Here is a 4,706-nt window from a genome sequence, read left to right as displayed (position 1 = left end):
TTGTGGTTTAAAGCCAGCCCGGGCAGGAAAGACTGAGACTCCTATCTCCAATAAACCACTAGAAAACCGGAAGTGGCGCTGTAGCTCAAGCTGTAGAGCTTTCATCTTGAGCTGAAGAGCTGAGGGACAGCGCCCAGGCCCAGATTTCAAGCCCTATGACTGACAGATAAAAACAAAAACAAAACAAAAAAAACAGATAAAACATAAAAATAAGGATTATACCAAATTCAGTTGTTAATGTTTTCTTTCAGTTCTGTATTTTGTAAAACTGAAGACCACATATTAATCTAAATTGTTATGTTAGATTATGTAAGTGTGCATTTTCCATTTAGGTAATTTGGCCTTTTCTCAATGAAATAAATACCTTTTCTATACACATACTGCTAAGAACACTGTTCAGACTAACTTGATTATAACAGAAATAAGTATAGAAAAGTATTTACATATGAAGGGGTATTTAACCATTTTAAGTTTTGGTGCTGGGGATTGAACCCAGGCCCTCACCCATATGGAGCATGTGCTTTAACTCTGACATATATCTATAAACCCAACTATTTAATATAAAATACCTTTAATATATACAGATCTAGGATTATTTAAATAACTTCTCCACAGATGACAGGAATGTCACTTCAAACTCTTGGTCCAAGAATGTGTTTACAGATGCATGAGCATTTTTTCTGATCTGGAGTCTCTTTTCTGCAGACAGGGGGAGAATATGAGCCATAGTCTCAGCATAGCCATCTTCGGTCTCAGCCAGCAATCCAGTTATATCTCCTTCATGAGGAATAACCATGTCCAGCTTTGGACCCCCTGAGTTGTGTGGAAGGATAATTGTGCCATACACTCCACAACTCCAATCCCAAAATGCTCATTCCACATGGTGTGCAGACCAATCATTGCTTCAGACAAGTCATTCTTTAATTCCTCAAGTGGAATTTTTAAATTCCATGTGTTCTTGAACCCCTAAATACTCAGCCAGCCTTCTCAGTTGGTTTACCCTGAGTTCATCTTCTTTGTGACAACACCATCCAATGAGGATGAGTTTGCATAGAAAGGGTGACTCAGCTGCCTTCTTATACAGCAATTTAGCAAAGGCTCTGATCTGCAAAGACTGATTCATTTCAGGCCTAAACTGGCCAATGGAAACCAGTAAATGTTTTCTGTTTCTCATGTAAGGGAATGTCCAGAAATGTCTGTACATAACAAGGTGGAAAAACAATGTTAGTACAATGCCCAACCTTCTAAATTGCAAGAATATGGTTTAGGGTCCAAGAAGAATTCACGATGACCACATCACTGCAAGAACCAACAAGCCCATAATTACAAGCAAACAAATAGTAGTAGATGAATTTTACTTTGCTGTGAAAAGGATTCCTGGTAATGAAGGCTGCATTATTAAACCCAGCACTTTGATTCTTCACCACAGACAGCATGTCAGTGCTGATAGTGGGGTAATGAACATAACTTCCACCTCGGTAACCTCCTACATACTTAAACAGTGGGGATGTGAACGCATGGCCCATGGAATCAATGTAAACATCAGGAACATAGTGCATCAGCGCCTCCCAGCCAAGGACAATGGAGCCAAGACTTTAGCTCAAGAGTGTGAAGTGAGGGTAGCATGAATCTTCCACAAGGTAGTGTTTCTTGTAAGAACACAAATTTCACTGCACGAATTAATCTGATGTTAAATCTTTTGAAAGCACCTTCTAGTATCTGTTGAACACCGACATTAACATCACCAGTATAAACAATGTATACTGCCTTAGGATACCTACTTTTTCTGAAGGGTTCTTAAAGTACACCATAAAATTCTTTCTCCTCCACCACCAGCATTGCAATATGGATGAAAAAATGCAATCACCATCTGCTTTCTCCCATTTTTGCTGGTTGATAATGACATTTTCTTCCTTTGTAGCATCAGTCTGATTCCACAAAGGACAAGGACTAAACATATACATAAAGCTCCACATACAATTAGTCCCGGGAGGAACAATGAATAAAAAACCGCAATAACTCGCACAAGCACCAGCTCCCAGTGGTAGCCACCAACTTCTCCATATGTTTTGGATTGCTTCTTCTATCTCAGTGAAGAATGAGGTTGTGATATTGAGAAGTATCACATTGACTTTCTCTATAGTTTTGCTTTTTTAAAAAACAAAAAAAGCAAACAAATAATCTCACTTTTAAGCCTAGCTTAGTGGCTCATTCCTCAATTCCTCGCTACTAACTTTTCTTGAATCATTTTGATGGGTTTGATTCTGCAATTTCTGTCCAACCTATAGAAATGGCCTATAGGTTCCTTAGTGATACTGTAAACAGTACAGGAAGATTATAGATTCTGGTTCTGGAAATTGCTGAAAGCTGAAGTAGCCATGGAGCCAACATTCTAATTGTCCAAGGTCTTGGGTATGATATATTCTGTCATCTTCCAAACCCTTCCTCCTTCTTAAGTTCAGAGAATTTGCTATATGCTCCCTAGACAAGCTTTTAAATAGGACTGCTAGTCCAAACCCAATAGAGTTTTTTTTTTTAATTTAGGGACATATCACTGTGGGAGGAAGACATATACTTTGCATGCAAAAATAAACTTCAGTATCTTCAGTCTTCACTTTGTTGATTGTCAATGTTTGGGAACCCAGAACATCAATTTGCAACTGTACAGATCAGTGACTGTGGAGCCTTGCCCAGCTATTGAAGGAAACAATTCAAATAGATGCTATGTAGAAGACTCAGAGTATAAATGCAGGAGATGGAAGTCAAGGGTGACAGGCAGGGAGAGTGGAGTCAGAGGCATCACAATATTCCCATGGATTCTGAAATTATAATAACTAGATATATATGCTTACGTATGAACAATGCAGAACTTTCTGTAATTTCCTTTGGGTACATATCCATTCCCAATCATTGTCAGGGTTTTTCCTCATATTACAAAATCATTCAACATTTGAAAAAAAAATACACAGATTTTACAAAGTGTAAATGAGTCTCTAGATATTACATATACTTCCCATTACATGTTTTTTATAATTGTCATCAAAGCTCAGGACTTGTTCCATCTGAAATGTTTTTCATTCTCATATAATTAACTTCATCTGCTCCATCCCGGAATACAATTTTTGTGTACCTAACCTATGAATAGTGCCTGAATAGATCCAGTGGTCCTGAGGTCTCACCTTCAACCTCTTTATCCATCCTCATCTTCCTCTGACCTTACCACTAATAAAGAGCATTAGCAGACCCAAGACATGAACACATAACTTCATTTTTAGCAGTGAATTGAAAAGTTCTCATCAGTGGTGGCAAGGACAAGCTGAGCCTTTATCTCAGACTCAGGTTGTACAGTTCTCCTTAAGGGCACTATGAAAATCATCAGGTGAGTACAACAGTGTGAGAGGAGTGAAGAGGAGTGCAAGGGTATCTCTCTTGCAAATAAAGTAACTTCAGTGTCTTCGTCTTCTGTCTTTGGCTCCACAATGGGCAGAATAACCAACCTCTTTTCCCCAGTGGATGGCTGGAACTGTGGAAAAATGTAATGCACTAGAGACCAAATGAGATGGAAATTTGTATCCAGCAATCTATGATAATAGCTGTTTGGATTTGCCTCCTTCTAGTCGTTCTAGAGAAAGCAACATTACACTTTAGTATTGTTTCTCAAGAGTTCTATACAATAACACCATAGTTTGTACTTGGTGAAGTGGAAAAAGCTAGCTGAGCTTATCTGATATCACTGAAACAAGGTTAACTTTTGATTACTAAGTTACCAACCAATGTTAGAGAAGGTTTAATAAATTAAACTCATTAAGATCACTCATGTCTAAAAAGTTTTCACCGAGGGTAGCAAACCTCCTTACAGAGAGTAAGCTCATAACACATAAATGAAAGAGAAATGTCAGAGAATACTAAACTTGACATAGTAATTTTTACAATTGTAAAAACACTTCTTCAAAGTAAATCTTAACTAGACTAACAACAGAATTCTTAATATTTCTCTCTCTTTTATAAGGCAGATGATCAAGAAATTATTTTATTCACTTATGTTAGTTTGTAAGTGATATCTCCACACCTATTCTTTCTCTTCATATAGAGTCTGGTTCTCATAAATTTTTTAACTTTATTTTAGACTCTCTTTGTCTTGCCTTGTCTCCATGAGGAGCAGCCATAGCCAGGAGTCCATATTTCATGTTAGTACACAGCAAAAGCTGTTTTCATGTATTGGTATAATCAGTGCTTAAGTTCAAAGGAAGACTTCTCTTATGCTTCATCAAAATCTAGTAAGAAGCTAAGTGCTGGGTCAGCTGTGCAGAACATTCATATCCCACTTCCACCCTCCAGGGCCAGAGAACATATATTTCTTTAGCAAATGACCACTGAGTTCACGTCATGATCTTATGGGATAACCCAAAATTTTATCTAAATATCCAATGTGAAAATTCAGTTGAGGAAAAAGGAAGATCAAGGAGAATCCTGACATATTTTCTTCTATTAAAATTATTTTAAAATATAGCCTACTCACCAAGCATTACTTGAGACCCTTGACTTTCAGAATATTGCCATTTTTAAGAATATAAGGAATAACTAAGTGTATCTCTGCCTTGCCCATCATTAAGAAAGAGGAAGAATGATGCAGCTGAATAGTTCCCAGTGTGCCAGATGTTGTGGTTTAGGGTCCACACCCTGGCAGACTAAAGTGAGTTCTGTGA

The 4,706-nt window shown here is 37.7% G+C and overlaps 1 pseudogene; it reads right to left on the bottom strand.

Moving 5' to 3' along the window:
• Positions 1–592: 592 nt before the first annotated feature.
• Positions 593–4,187, bottom strand: LOC138809161 (GDP-Man:Man(3)GlcNAc(2)-PP-Dol alpha-1,2-mannosyltransferase pseudogene; annotated as a pseudogene).
• Between the last annotated feature and the right edge of the window lie 519 nt (positions 4,188–4,706).

The sequence above is a fragment of the Dipodomys merriami genome, unplaced genomic scaffold (genome assembly GCF_024711535.1).
Source record: "Dipodomys merriami isolate MVZ:Mamm:240054 unplaced genomic scaffold, mDipMer1.0.p SCAF_489, whole genome shotgun sequence".
Classification (NCBI taxonomy): Eukaryota; Metazoa; Chordata; class Mammalia; order Rodentia; family Heteromyidae; genus Dipodomys; species Dipodomys merriami.
This window is presented reverse-complemented; position numbering and strand designations above follow the sequence as displayed.